This window comes from Trichosurus vulpecula, chromosome 6 (assembly GCF_011100635.1).
Source record: "Trichosurus vulpecula isolate mTriVul1 chromosome 6, mTriVul1.pri, whole genome shotgun sequence".
NCBI classification, from domain to species: domain Eukaryota; kingdom Metazoa; phylum Chordata; class Mammalia; order Diprotodontia; family Phalangeridae; genus Trichosurus; species Trichosurus vulpecula.
Window position 1 is genome coordinate 7,207,782 of NC_050578.1, and position 15,523 is coordinate 7,223,304.

Sequence of the window (15,523 nt, forward strand, 5' to 3'; positions counted from 1 at the left end):
TGCATGAAATTTATAATTTAGCTTGGGAAGTATCAATTTTTAAAAAACTTATTTGTTCAACCTAAGTATGAACATGAGATGCCCTTCCATTTGTTCAGTTCTTTGCTTTCTGTCAAAATCATTTTGAAATTGGTTTTGTATGGGTCTCTTGAATGTTTCAATAAGTTAATGCCCAAATTTGTCATTCTTCTATCATTTTCTTCTTGATTCTTGGTGGTGCTATATAGAAATGTATGTTATTTAGTGGGTTGGTTTATCTTATTTTCCATTACTAGACTTAAGCCATTTATTATCATTGAAACATCTTGCAAAAGGGTGATTACTACTCAAGGAAAAGGTCATCTATTTTATTCATTCTGTGTCTCCTAGAGGAAGGTAGGCTAATGCAATGGAGTTTTGGGCCTACATCTCTCCCAGTGGGTGCTATCTTAGGTGATCTAGGCAAGCACCAAACCTTCATTACATTAGCAAATCACAAAATCGTTGAATGTTAGAGCTGGGAGAAACCTAAGAGCTGGTCCAAACCGTTCATGCTACACATGAGAAAACAGATCCATAGAGATTAAGTAATTTGCCCAACACCACACATTGAGTTAGTGACAGTCCCAGGTCTCCTGACTCCTAGGGCCGGTGTTCTTTCAACTACCCTTGTCTCCTAGAGATGAATGTGATTTCTTTACTGCCAAATACTAACACTTTCAGTGGCTAGACAGCTGTTGGTCAGTATGCTATTTTCCCAAGTGAGTGATCCTAGACCATCTGTTGGTAGGTGCCACTATCCACTTTGTGGGCAAGATTCTCTAACTGTCTAACTAGATATTACATTGGTTATTCAACTTTGATTTGTATTCATTTCAATGCCAATTTTAAAAATTTTACAGATATGGTCTTGTAGTGATGGTGGCAGCGGTGGTGGTGATGGCCATGAGCTGGTTAGGGCTTATATATGTTGACTTGATTTTGAGGAAACACTATGAAGGAACAGTAAATGAAAAGGAACCTCTTTCTTCCTAAAACTCAGGGAGATTCCCTAAAGCCAGTGACTTAGGCTACAGATAGTTTATGACTGAAGTAAGTGAATAGGATTCTGAAATACATTCCTGAGACATTGCAAGGTGACTGTGACACATTCTTTACCCTAAGGGGCTCTGAATTCAGGCATTCTATGACACGATTAAGGCAGTAAACTCCTACTTGGACGACAGTATTTTATTTTCTCTCACCTTAAAAAAAAACAGTTCATATTTCCCTAGTGTTGTGACTTGTCCTGATATAACTTTATTATACACCATATTTGTAGATTTTGTCGCACCCTTGAAAGAGTAATCAACTGAAAGCTTACCTCCCCTCGCCCCCCAAAAAAAGCAAAATATTTAACTGCTGCTGCTTCAGGGCTTACATTCATTCGAATAAATGCAAGCAGTTTCCTTTCCCCCTGAATAGAAAGCTGCTGCCTGCTTTACCACTGATTTCTTTTCAGGCTGTAATGGAAACAGACCAAAAAAGACCCTTGGAAAAAAAGGGGGATGGGGGAGTGAAGAAAAGAATTCACTGCAGTGCAGCCAAGAGCTCTATTTGTTCAGAGGGGAATGGGATAAGTTCAAAACCTAACATTTTTTGAAAATCTTTGCAGTTCTGGAAAACTTATTTAAACCTTGTTTGACTAGGTAGTCTCAGAAAGAAATCCTGTGGATTGAGAGGGTTGGGGGGTGGGGAGAGGGCCTGATGCAGACCCAGTTAAGTGTGGAAGAAAGTGGGCAGGGCAAACCCTCCACAGACCTGACAGTCGCTCGGCTCTCGGGTGGGGAGGGGAAGGGAGGAGGAGGAAGAGGAGGAGGAGGGAACCAGTAACGCCTTTTCTCCTCCTAGCTGGGCGAGGATTCCAACCACTCAGAGGAGGGAGGACTTTTATTCTGAAGGCCCGGAGAGACATTAGCTTTTAATGAAGAATCACTGAGTCATGAAGTTGGTGTTCTCTCCTTTGACTAATCTGTATATATTATTGAGTACCTGCTAGGCTCCGAGGCAGTCCCCCAAAGTGCCAGCTTGGCCGGACCTCTCTCCCTGCTGGTGCTGCTGCTGCTGGTGCTGCTGGGTGGGTGGTTTCTCCCCCCGCACCTCCCCCGCCCCCCCCCCCATTCTCTCTCTCTCTCTCTCTCTCTCTCTCTCTCTCTCTCTCTCTCTCTCTCTCTCTCTCTCTCTCTCTCTCCCTACCCAACTTAAAAAAAAAGGAAAAAAGTTTAGAGTGGTCCCAGGATCTAAGGATTTGGCAAGGTAAGGTGAGGGGATTCTGTTATTAAGCGGCGATAATCGGTGCCTTGGAATTTTGCAAACTTTACTCTTTTTTTTCAGGGGGGATGAGCTGCCCGGGAAGTGGTGGGAAGGAGGGCAGGCCGACCACCAGGCTAGACAATAATCTTATGAACCACTGGGGAAATGGATATGACTTTTTTTCTCCCAGGATTCTGTAGCTTATAAACTCCATCCATATCTATCTCTCTTTCCCTCTTTCTTTCCATTTTCTTTCCTTTCTCTCTTCTTTCCATCTACCTTCCTTTTTTCCTTCTTTCTTTTTCTTCTCTCCTCTCTTTTCCTTCTCTTTCTCTCAATTTCTTCTGTCTCCTCTCTCTTTCCTCCTCCTTTCTTTCTTTCCTCTCTCCCATTTGATTGGATGGAAGCGTAAGCCACCATAGCCCAGGGTCCTGGAGAAAAAGTAGCATCTTTCCTTTCCAGGACTCGTCTCTTTACTGCTGCTGCCTTCCATCCCTCTTTGCTACTGCTTCATGGGGGAAAGGGTTGGGAGTGGGAAGGGAGAAGAGCATAGCCGGGTAATGTTGTGTGAAGGAGTTCGGGGTTGGGGGCTGGAATGGGAGAATCGTGTTATTGATTTGAGCCCTCTGATCTATGCAGCCAGGGGCTTCTGTGTCACACCACCCTCTCTTTCCTTTTATATTGCTCCCCTAGACCTGAGACTGTGCTACAGGGAAAGTTTGCAAGTTACTTTGGGAATTTCAGGAGGAGGCAAGCCCAAGGCATTCCTCTAGAGTCTGTCACTAAGCTGGCTGGGGATGTCCTAGGGAAAGGTTGGATGAATTAGCTAGCTAGATCCGTGTGTATGTGTGTCTTGTGTGTATCCATACAACCCCAAAGATGCGGCAGCCGCGCTGGTGCAGCTGTTTCTGGTGTCCTGTGTCTGAGGGAGTAGGAGTAGAAAGGAGCCTACTTGAAAGTTTCCTGGCAGCGTCATGCTTATTAGAAAGGACTTAGACTTGGACATGCCTCTCTCGCATAAAGTTATGCTTAGAGAAACCTCGAGTGGATTGCACCCCTGCACACTCCCACCCTCACCCCACTCCTTGTTTGCAGCATTCCCTGCTTGAGCATTAAATGGAAAGAGTCTCCCCACAAAACTAAGCATAGTGCTTTGGGGTAAATGTTAAATTTGGAACCAGAGGACTTGTTCAAATTTCTGTTCCTGTCATATTCTATTCCTGCTACTTTGGGCAAGTCATTTAACCTCTCCAGGCCTCAGTTTCTTCATTTTGTAAAATGTTGGGGGTGAACTAGATGACCTCTAAGGGGCCTTTCAGCTCTATATCAGTGATGGTTGAAACTTCCTCCCACTTCATGTTCCTCTGAGAGACCAGACAGTTGGTCACTGTATTCCCTGCCCCATTATATATGCAATAGGAGTGTCCCATCTGTTCTTCGGGGTGCTGGGATTTGAGAGAAGGGAAGAGTGAGTTATGGAATACTTAGAAAGTTAACATTAGTCCCCTTTTCACTTGCCTGTGCCCCATCTTTCTCACTAGTTACAGACCAGAGCAAGCCAAACCCTAGCACATTTTACAAGATTCCACTGTGTGGGTTTGCATTTTTGCCAGTGTCCAGTTCTTCCCCAGCCTCATCTATAATTTAACAAGAATGTCAAACTTAGTGTTTGTCCTGAATAGGCCTTAGGAAAGGATAGTATTATACCAAGATTGAGCGTCTACTTTTTCAGACTACTCCAGAAAACTAATAATGTCCCTGATCCCAAGGCATTTAACTAGAGGCCTATGGGATAACAGCATTTTTTTCCTCTTCCAATGAGGGAAATGGAGTAGCCAAGTGGTCTAGCATTACTGAAGTTTTCCTAGCTTGCTCTAGGAGAGTAGCTCTGACTGCCATCCAAACCACTCAAGAATCAGCCACTAAATAGAAGGGGAAATTGACCAATTAATTGTTCGGTGGTTTACATCATCTAATGAGGATTTTGGTTGGGGGGGGGTGGGGCGTTTGGAGTTTAAATATGATGACAGCAAGCATTTCTTCTCTTTTTGGCACTTATCAAGGAGGAATGAAAGAAAGCAGTGCCTGAAGGGGAGAAGACTTTTTCCCTCTTTGGCTGGTGCAATTTGATTTTGATTTCGTGGTGAAAAGTTTGGGTGCATTTAAAAAAAACTGTGATTGTTTCACAGCCTCTAAAATAAGGGATGTTACAGCAGGTCTGTGTTTTCTTCTCCTTTTTATTGTAAGATCCTCAGGGCAGGGATGCAAATCTTTGATCTTAGTGTGATTTTATGCACACTGTGCCATAAATAAATAATAAAAGTAATAACTGGACAGTCAGAGCTGTTCCAGCTAATACCATGCAAGAGGAGACTAGTGGTTTTTTTCTTTTTCTGATGACTTTGTTGTCTCTGATTGTTGATTCTAGCTTAACGAAGGTGTTGCCCATACATCTACTATATGTATTTGTCTACCAAAAAGTGCTAATATTTAAGACACTTAATATTAAATACTTAATATTAAACTTTATATTAAAACTGGACAAGATTGATTAAGAAAGGTGCATAGGAAGAGGATGGAAGACTAATGTAGTATTGGTTTTTGTGATAATTAATTGGAGGATGGTAAAATTCTTGGTTTAACATATAAAATGGCAGCCAAAGCTGGATCAGACAAATAGGGTGTTTTCCACTATAAGAAAGCCAAGCAGGGCATTAAGCTTCAAGTGAGATTTCCTTATCACAGTAACATGTTACTGTATGTTACTGAATTGCAATTTACTTTGCTTCTTTACTAAATCCTATTTATTGAGTTTTCCCTAAGAAGTCAGACATTATTATTAGTTGTTTCTTCAGTTTTAAAAATCAAATCTTCAGTAGTAGATGGAAGTCATACTAGCTCCAGAGGAAATATTAAGACCTTTTTTTTTTATACCATTGATAACCAAGCTATTCATTTAGCAGGTAACCTCTCTATTCTGTATGAATGTTATCTTCTTCACTTGTGTTCATTCCCCCATTCTCTGAATTCATGTAGATGTATGTGGGTGGGATGTGCATATGTGTATATTTTTGTAAGACTAGTATTGTCCTATCTCCTCCAATAGATTTCAGGCTTCTTGAGGATGTAAATGTAAAAAACATAATTTAGAATTGGAAGGGACTTAACAGAGCATCTGCTTGAAACACAAAATTTCAGGGTTAAGAAAACTGACGTCGTGAAAGGTTACTTGCCCAATGTCTCGACACACAAGAGGGAACAAAACTGAATTTCAACTCAGGTTTTCTGACTCTCAAGAGTGTTACTTCCATTACACCAGGCTAGTTATTCTTATACTTTTGCATTTCACCAAGGATTGGCATCATGCTGGGCTTATGGTAGCCCTACATTTCATTGACTTTTTTCATTTTTCAGTCAATGAATATGTGTTCCATTGTAAATGTGTTTTCAGAAGTGCATGAGAACCAGAAGGAAGCAGTTTGACCAAAGCTAAGGCAGAAGAGACGTGGTTGACAGGGTCAAATGCTGCAGCAAGCCAGAGAGAATGAGGACTAGAGACATTGATGGAGAAGTTTCAGTAATGTGAATAGAGCCAGAAGCCAGTTTTCAGTGTGTTGAATCATTGTTGAGGAGGCAGAGATAGCAAATATAGATTATTCTTTAGAGATGTAAAGAACCAGTCCATTTCCCTCTTTATACAGACCTAGAGAGGTTAAATTATGCCCGAGGTCTTAGCCAGGCCTTTTTGTTTTGAATTCAGCATTCTTTCTGCTATGCCATGCTACTTCTTAAGCACAGATTAAGACTTAGGAAATGACTATATCTAGATAGGAAATGTTGAAGTCAGAGAATTAGGAAGAAAAAAATCTGGGACAATAATGTATGGGCCAATCAATAAACATTCGTTAAGCACCTACTAACCAACTAGGCTTTGGGGATATAAAAACAGACATGAATAAATCTCTGCCCTCAAGGAGTTTGCAATCTATGGATGGGGGAGAAAAAAAAAACAAGTACACATGTAAGTAGATAAGAGCCAAGGCAATAGAGAATATCACAGACTGGGTAGTCAACAATATTAAGGCCTGCGGGAATATCTAGAAGTACAGGGACTGAGAAAGAGACAGAGAGGGCTATTTGATTAGACTGATGGGGATAGAAGCAAGATTATAAGTGTTTGGGAAGAGTACAGTGTAGACTGTTCTCAAAGAAACTTTAAAGATCCATAGGCAGAGTGACTCAAGATTAATTGTGAAGGTTCTCTAGGAGGGGTAGACCTGAGAGAGTTGGAGAACAAGACATAATGAAGTGCTGTTTTACAGATAAGGAAGGAAGGAGTCAGTGAAGTGGGAGGACTTGGACATAGAAGGATGAAAAGTTGTGGTGATGGTAGAGCAAGGTATAGGAGGAGCTAGGAGAGGACAGCATGAGTGGAAGAGAATTAGCCTTGACAAGGAGGAAAGCTACATCTTCTTTTTCAAATTCAATCTCTTCTGAATTTGCATGGTGATCTAATTTATAGTTATTCAAGCTATCTACCAGCATATATGAAATGGCTTCGTTCTGGGATCCCTCCTTTGATTATTAGCAAAACTTCAAATTTATTTTTGGTGTCTGTTTTTCCCCAATAGGAAAATATAGCATCTAAGTTCCTGTGTGTAGCTTTAGGAAGCTGCTAATTTTTTTTTTATTGCTTACCTACCACACATATTTTAGTCCACTTTTGTCTTATATACTAGAGTCACCATGGCAGCACAATTTTAAACAAACCCAAAGTGCTTCCTGAGTGAGTGAGGGATCCAGGCATTTGGATTTTCTGTCAGCACCTTTCACTGTACTTGTTTTAAAACTAAAATTATGCCTGGGTTGTTGGAGGGTTTTTTGCATTGTTGGAAGATTGAGTAATGACCCCCTGATTTGACCACTGACGTAGTTGGCAGAATCTGCCAAATGGCCCATCAGGTGAAAGTAGAGCATGTCCCATGAAAGGCACTTGGGAAACGATTGATGTCTCTTGATTTTATACCATAGTACTTTCCAGATACAGCCCTTCCACACACACTGACTGTCTTGTTAGAAAGAAAACAGTTAAGCAAAATTGGTACCCACCACAACCATATCTCAGTGTAGGCAACATTCCAAACCTATGATCAGTTGCCCTCCTCTCCTACACCTCTCCTATTTTGTCATGTGTTTTCCTGGACCAAAATTGATCATTACAATTAATCAGTTTGAGGACCCTTTTTATATTACACTATGATTGGGTATATTCTCTTGGGCTTTGATCTGCATCAGTTGGAACAAGTCTTCCCATGCTTTTTTGAATTCCTTATATTCTTATGATGCAATAGTATTCCATTACATTCTTATACCAAACATTCAGCAATTTCTCGAACTGATGGGCAACAACTTTGTTTCCAGGTGTTTTTTTTTAGTTGTTTGTTTTGCTACCCCCAAGAACTGCTTCCATAAAAATGGAACCTTTGTTTGACTTTGACCTCATTCAGATATAGCCCTAGTAGTAGGATTTCTAGGTCAAAGGTTATGAGATTAGTGATAATATTTGTATAAGTATGTGTATGTATGTGTAATTCCAAAACGGTAAATCATTTCTAAAGCAGGGCTCAAAAACTTGTAAAGTCATCAGCGCTGTATATCTTCACAGAGTAAGAATTGGGTATATTTGTACTCCTCAGTGCATGATGCAATTTGGTGTAGATTGTCAAAGTTATATTTTACTTGTTCCAGTTATGTTACTTTTTAAGAGTTGTAAACGAGCCCAAGTATCATCAATGATATAGTTTCTCAATGTGTCAAACTATTTTGTTTATCCGAAGATCATTTGAGCTTATACAATCAGCAATAATAATGGGAAGTATATTTTAGGCAGCTGCAGTAATAGCTCAAGAACAGTTGACTGTCCATCAGTAACCTCCAAAAATACTGGTACGTGAGATTTTTATAAACCCCTTAATGGCAAAAAAAAAAAAATCAGCAAGAATAAGAAGGCAATTTTCCAAGTCCATCCATCTCTTGGCCCTTTTAGGATTCCATGTAGCATCAATTTAGTTCCTGCTTTTACAATGCTATTTATCTACGTGACAATTCCTTATTGGAAAATCCAACATCCAAAGCAGCCGACTCTGCCAGCTTCTTTCCTTGCTCATGCTAGTGCCCAATCAAACTATCTTGAGTCAGAATGCAAATGGATGATAAAAGATGGTCTTACAATCATCATAGGAAGGGTGTTCTGTCTATATTTTAAGTTTGGGGTTTTATAGATGCCTAAATACAGGGGTGGGGAACCTTCAACCTTGAGGCCACATGTGGCTCTCTAGGTTCTCAAGTGCAGCCCTTTGACTGAATCCATACCTCACAGAATAAATCCTCTTAATAGAAGGTGCTTTCCTAAGCACCGAGTATTTGTCCTCACTATTTAGATTATTTTATACCTTTGATTTCATTAGTTCCAGAAACTCTGGTGTGGGAACTCCCTCCATGGATTTTGGTCATCACCTTTAAAACTCATCTGTAACTTTTAGTCTTAAAGAGTTGAGTAGGGTTCAGAGGTTAAATGATATACAGCTAGGATTTCTCAGCAGCAGGACTTGGAACCCAGATCTTCCTGATTCCAAAACCAGCGCTCTAGCCCAAATCCAATGCTGTCTCTCACTCAGGGGAACTATTAGCCCAAAAAAAATGTCAGTCTACCGACTGTTTCCCCTTGAAAACTTCCATAAAGGGCAATTGCCTTACTTTCCAAAACTAAAACACAGATCGCAAGTTAGCCGCTGTAAAATGCAAACATTAAACAGAAGAAAAGTTTAAGAATAAATGCCCAGATTTTAAAACCCAGATCAGTTTGCTTCAGAGAAATTATTCCAGTTTAAGACTACTGTTTGAGTTACCGTGAGAAACCAGCAATGACACACCGGGCCGGCCCTAATTGCGCTAGTAGCTTGGTCGCCAGTCCTGGTACAGGATCTACAGAGAAATTACAGTTGACAGTGCACATCAAAGACATCTCAGAAATTTTCCTAAGAAAAGTATGATCACCATCTCTCAGGATGTCCATTCATTAAGTGTTCATTTCTATTAACGCCATTTTTGCCACACACTCTACCTCCCAAGAAGCTTGCTATGCTTTTAAATCCCTTACCGTTTTTAAACTCTGTCCTAGAAAGATGAGGTAGAGTTTCATCTTTGAGGACATGATGCCTCAAACTCTTGAAACTCTTAAGAAAAATTATTGCCCTTTCCCATGTCCTTTCTTGTGTATCACTTAAGTATTATTATTAAGTTTATTACTATATAGTATTAAATGCTATGTGAGGATCTACTAAAAATTCTACTAACAACTTCAGATTCATTATGGTTTTATATTACATTATCATAATATTTACAGTTACTATAATACTAATAATCTTATATTTATTAAAATTTTCCCATGTAAAGAAGCCTTCAGGTAAATTGGCATATTTTTCCTTGAGTTAATATTTCCCTATAAGTACTAAATGTATATTTCAATCCTATGTGCTTGCTAGGTACATATCCTTGTTTACAAGGAGGAATCTGTGTGTGAGTTATTGGGTATGTACTACTGCCAACTTCAAAAGATCCTTGGCTTATTGGAATTTGTTTAAGTAAAATACATGTCCATGAATATACTGTCTAGTCCTGTGGATACTGGAGAGAAGTCTTGATGACAGCCCTTGTTTAGAAGAGCCCAGAATGTTTTCCTTCTGGAGCAGCCAGGTGGCGCAGTGAGCAGAGCACTGGCCCTGGAGTCAGGAGGACCTGGGTTCAAATAGACACTTGACACATTTACTGGCTGTGTGACCTTGGGCAGGTCACTTAACCCCCAATTGCCCTGCCTTCCCCCCTCCAAAAAAAAAAAAAAAGAAGAATGTTTTCCTTTTGCTCTTCTGCCTCTTGGGATTCCTGGTTTCCTTTGAGAATTAACTCAAGTGCTACCTTCTGTAGAAAGCTTTTCCTGATCACTCTAGCTGCTGGTGTTTTCTTTTCCAAAGTTACCTCACATCTGCTTTGTTTGTGCATGTGCCTACATCTATGCATGTGTTCTTTTCTGTGGACTGTAAATTCCTTGAGGGCAGTGACTATTTTGCTTTTGTCTTATCAACTCCAGTGCTTAGTAGGGTGCCTGGTACACAGTAAATGCTTAATATATGCTTGATTGAATGTTGATCTGGAAGAACTCTCATAGCACTTTTATGCATGTATCATGTCCTACTTTGTATTAGATTTGTATATGTACATCTCTATGGGATATAGGGCTTTGTTAGGGCATAAGCTATGTCTTACTCATCTTTGTATCCCCTTCAGGACTTAGCAAAGTGCCTTGCACAGATTAGTCTCATAGTTGATTTGCTGAAGGAAGGAAGGAAGGATCTGAAAAAATATTAACATTCAAGAAGAGTACAATCAAACTTGAATCACACATTTTGCTATGAAATGTTTACATAAGTCTCTAGAGCTTTCATTATAACATAGTCTTGTACTTTATATGGAGAATCTTGACTTTTATGTAGCACCCTTAGTATGTAGTGATTTAATATCCGGTGCAGATTGCTAATAAATAGTTTAATGTACTTCATTTTTAAAAATCTAATATTCACAGAATTGTTTAGCTATATTGTTAATATCCAGTCATTTGTAAAATCAGCAAGATCTATGAAAGGAAATTCTGCTATACAGTAGTCTCTACTATGTTCTTTGCATGTGGTTTATCTTTTTTATGTGTATGTAACGGCTTTTGGAATTTCTTTTGACTTTTGACTTTGAGGTGAACTCAGCTTTTCCTCAACATTTAGTTTAGATGAGCTTTCAATAATAATATCCCTTCTGTCTTTTGCTACTTGGATCATTTTTTAATTGTTCATTTCTAATTATGTAGATAATTCCAAAAAATCATGTATCCACTAGAATGTTTAAGACATTCAAGCTTTGGGGAAGAGAGACCAAAGTTTAAAGTATTTGAAAGTATCGGGAATGTGAAACTTTTGTGTATATATATTTTATCGAATTAGACTGGAACTGAAGGTCATCCTGTAGAAAGGTTCCTATACATCTGGTATTGACTTTGACCACCTCAAAATCCAGCTCTCTTTCCATGACTGCCTGGAGTTATCCTGTGAAAGTTTGAGAATACTTCTATGGCTTGGAGGTCCACTATGATCTGCCCATCTTAGGTAACACTACATGGCATAGCTCATAGTTTCGTTGAGCTATGGACTCTATACCTCTGCCAAGACAAGGCAGTGATATAGGTATAACCTACTATGTTTCAGCAAAGAAGAGCCTCCCTATCTTCTTGCCTTATAGGAGGGTAATACTCCCAAAGATACAGAAAATGATGCCCTAGCCTAAGAGGAAAAAACTGGAGTGATGTTGCTCATTCTTCAAATAAGCACTATTTTTAACATTTTAAATTACAGGTTAATGTATAAATCACAAAAAATTATGAGAACTAAAAGCATTTTTTCTTTTAAATCTCACATGTTCATTACCCATGAACTGCTGAGAAAAGTGGTACAATAGTTGTGCAGTTGCAGCGTATGCATTTCAGCATCCAAAGGCAAGGAGGATGAAGATTGTCTTATATAACTTGACCCTAGCTTTAAAAAGCACGTCTGACATTAAATTGATGGGATTAGTATTTCCAGGGGGGAATTCCAAATCAAGAGAGGTTTGCTGTTTCTGAGCCACATATCTTAATAATTAAGGATTCCTTATAACCTTTTTTGGACTTTTTCATGTGGCTCTTATTCTAGGAGACATGGCCCTTGAATATGCTGAAATTTGAAAAAAAATTTGTTGATTTATGAGATCATGCAAATAATAGGGTAATGGGGAAGAAGATAAAGCTTTCCCTTAATTTGCTGCCCAAAGACACCACTTTTGCAAAGGATATAGGAACCAGAGAGGCATCAGGCTAAGAGAAAGGTCTACAACACTGATAGCATTTTCCAGAACAACTGTTCATGCATGGGTTAGGGAAACAATATGGGAGATTCCCCCCCGCCCCAGCCACCTAGGCCATAAGGCCAGTAAGTATGGTGACCTGTGCACCTCTTTTCTTCCCCTATCCTCCCAGCAAAACCTCGTAGTCTGTTGTCTCCTTAGTCTCTCTCTCTCTCCTAACTTTTCATTTATTCCATCTAGCTCAAAGCAGAGCTATTCACATAGTGCTTTTCCAAGGACTCTGATCCTGTTTTTATTTGTGGATGTTCTACTCTGAATAGGCAAGTTTTTCATTATGTACCTGAATAGTACAAAAACCATCAGTATATTATAGGCACTTGCTGATCCTCACAGGGGATGCTCTATCTCTAGTCTCTTTACCCTTGGATTAGCTGTTTCACCTTCCTGAAATGTTCTCCAGCCACCTCTCCCTTATAGAATCCCTGGCTTCTTTCAAGACTCAGTTCACCTCATCTTTGGCAAGAGGTTGTCTCTCTCTGTTAGTACCTTTTCTGCTCAACTTACCTTCCATCCACTCTGTAGGCGTCTTGTGCCCCTCCAGATTCAGGTTGTCTCCGCCATTAGAATTTAGTGTAAGCTCCTGATGGCAGGGACTGTTTGCTTTTTCTTTGTCTCCCCAGAGCTTAGCCCAGTGCCTGGCACATCGTGAATACTTAATAAATATTTGCTGGTTGATTGGTTGATATTACAGTCCTATCACTCTCTCCTATTTACATATTTTAAAGTTCTTTAGTATGCTTCAAAGGCCCCTTAGTTACAGACAACCTCGCATCAATACCAGCCCTTTAGTTCTATAGCCAATGAACAAGCATTAGGTAAGTGCCTATAGTGAGCCACAATTCTTTTGCCTTTGCTGCTCATACAGCATATGTGGTTGTTGTTCAGTCATTTCAGACTCTTCGTGACCTCAGTTGGGGTTTCCTTGGCAAAGTTACTGGGGCAGTGTGCCATTTCCTTCTCCAGCTTATTTTACAGACGAAGATGAGGAAACTGAGGCAAACAGGGTTAAGTGACTTGCCCAAGGTCACACAGCTAGTTAGTGTCTGAGGACGGATTTAAACTCACAAACCTAAGTCTTCCTGACTCCAAGCCCAGTGCTCTATAGGTGGCGCCTCCTAGCTGCCCCATATAACATATGTGTCACAGAATTATTACTCCTCATGTTATTATTCTTATCATAGAATAAATTAGGTGATGCAGTAGTTACAGCATTGAATTTGGAGCCAGGAAGACCTGAATTTGAATTCTGCCTCAGATATTTACTGGCCGTGTGACTCTGGGCAAGTGACAACCTCTTTCAGCCTCAGTTTCTTCATTTGGGAAATGAACATATAAGAGTATTGATTGAGATAATATCTATAAAGGGGTTTGCAAACTTTAAAGCATTATAGAAGTACTGGCTATTTTTATTGTCATCCGAAGACAGTAGGTCTACTGTGTCTTTTAAGAGATGTAGCTAGGGTTGAAAATTCACATAGTATTTTAGAACCCCCACGAAAGAGCAAGATGGAAATTGGTATATGAGATACGGCCAAATTTAATATAAAGGCATCTATGAAGCAACCGGATTAAGGAATGTATTGTAGTTATATTTTAGCTAAGTCTATAGCGAGTCTGGGCCTAAAAAACTGGCAACAGCTCGCTGAGCCCAAGCCACCTGAGACATTTCCTGTGCTGCAAACAATGTTACGGAAACTGAATTTCCTCGCCAAGTTTACCACACCTTGCTAAGGTCTGGGCATCTCTGGAGTGCATCAAACGAGATTTTGCCTTTGTGAAAATGGTTTTCAAGAGAAGTCGGTGATAGCCTTTGGATATGTTAGGATATATGTGAAAAAGAGGGGAAAAGTATAAATAATGGGGGGAGCCGCTCTTGTTAACGTCTTTGAAAACGGGCCTGTAGTGGACTATCTCAAGTAAACGCTGCCGTTTGAAAGTTATACGTATATCTTGCTGTACAAATCAATACCAGAAAATCACTGGCAGAAGAGGAAGGAGCCTTCTTACTACTATCCTTTGGGGGCAACGAGAAATAGATCCCCTTCAGAAATTAAAAACTCTTGACAGAATGTAGTCCTGCCCCTATCCTCCACTGGATCTTACTGTGAGGATTCTGTGGTATTTTTAGATCATGACATTCTAGTTTTTAACCTGAACTTTCTAAGATTATCTAAACTGTGAGTGGGGAATTTTCCCAATTAGGAGTCAGGCAAGAAGCACCCCACCCAAGCCTGCTTGGCTAACATAGCAATATTTTTTTAAAAGCAAAGAAAAAGTTTGGAAATCTTTCCAAATGTTTGAAAAAGAGAAAGAAAGCAATTCTGTCTCAGCAGTGATGTGACAAGAATGCTGATTGACCAAGAGATGAGAAAGTGGCTCACACCTGGACAGTCCTATTTGCAGATGGTTAATTCTCCACAAATGAGTCATGATACTCTGACTGATTATTTATCAATCTTTCATTTGTATTGGGGGAGTTCTTTGTATCCTCATATCCTCTGGTCTTCATTAAAACCTTGCCAGCTCATACAAATCAGAAAATGGTTATTCCAAATGTTAGTAGAAATTTCAAATTATAAAACATTTCTTGCAGTTTTAATTTTTAAAATTGTTTCTACTAACTCAAACTGGGCAGCTAGGTGGCACAGTGGATAAGAGAGCTGGGCCTGGAGACAGGAAGATTTGTCATCCTGAGTTCAAATCCGGCCTCAGACACTTACTGGTTATGTGACCTTGGGTAAGTCTCTTAACCCTATTCTCCTCCCCTGCCTCATCTGTAAAAGTTCTGGCCTTGACTCTTACTCTCTGTATGATACTGAGCAAACCAATTAACCTCCCTGTGCCTGAGTTTCCTAATCTATGGAATGGTTGTTGTGAGGAAAGCACTTAGCAAACCATCAAGTACTGTATGGATCATTATTATTATTATTATTGTCAATGTAAAATATTAATCAAGACCTTTAGCAATGTGCTAGATTTAGATTTTTAGATTATTACAATTTTTTCTTATTTACCTTTTTCAAAAATTAATATATCAGTTTATATATAAACAAATGTTTCTAAATTGCTTGAAAACAATTCACTCAAGCAAATACTTTGGAAATCTTATACTATAAATTTTCTTTTCCCTCCTTTTATAATTCTTTTTCATAGATTGGAGAGAAACCTAAGGCTCCAAATTATCACTGATTTTGATTAATGGAAGTTTTAATGCTCTTTTAGTTTACGAGAACACACTTTCCCCATGGAT

At 39.5% G+C, this 15,523-nt stretch overlaps 1 protein-coding gene across 8 annotated transcripts in view; it reads left to right on the top strand.

The window, feature by feature from the left end:
* The window catches only part of PALLD (palladin, cytoskeletal associated protein), a 593,228-nt gene that overhangs the window by 475,510 nt on the left and 102,195 nt on the right, over positions 1 to 15,523 (top strand). Inside the window, exon 1 of one of the 8 annotated variants that reach the window (XM_036763238.1) lies at positions 1,942 to 2,095. The exons of 5 other annotated variants lie outside the window; for them this stretch is intronic. The gene's annotated coding sequence lies outside the window, so the exon portion shown is untranslated. Of the gene's footprint in view, positions 1 to 1,941; positions 2,096 to 2,224; positions 2,275 to 15,523 lie in introns of those variants that run through there. 2 more of the 8 variants (XM_036763239.1, XM_036763240.1) reach the window with 2 other exon arrangements.